Source organism: Etheostoma cragini, chromosome 10 (genome assembly GCF_013103735.1).
Source record: "Etheostoma cragini isolate CJK2018 chromosome 10, CSU_Ecrag_1.0, whole genome shotgun sequence".
Lineage (NCBI taxonomy): Eukaryota > Metazoa > Chordata > Actinopteri > Perciformes > Percidae > Etheostoma > Etheostoma cragini.
The window spans coordinates 29,106,274-29,106,577 of NC_048416.1; positions in this window are offsets into that span (position 1 = coordinate 29,106,274).

Here is a 304-nt window from a genome sequence, read left to right on the forward strand (position 1 = left end):
GGGGGGGGGGGGGGGGGGGGCTATCAGCTGTGTTGGAAGCTCTTCCCCTATTCATTCACTCACTGAGTGACACACTGAAAACCTCGTGGCTTCATTGTGAGCGGGTTATTTTTGTGGGAAAACTCGAATACTTCTAATACGCAGAGATATATTTTAGATATGTTGCACGTTCAATTTCTGCTCTTTAGAAACAAAAGTCTGATCCGTTCTTAATTTTTTTTCCACATTTATGGCAATTATATACAGTTTATGATATATATATATATATATATATATATATATATATATATATATATATATATAT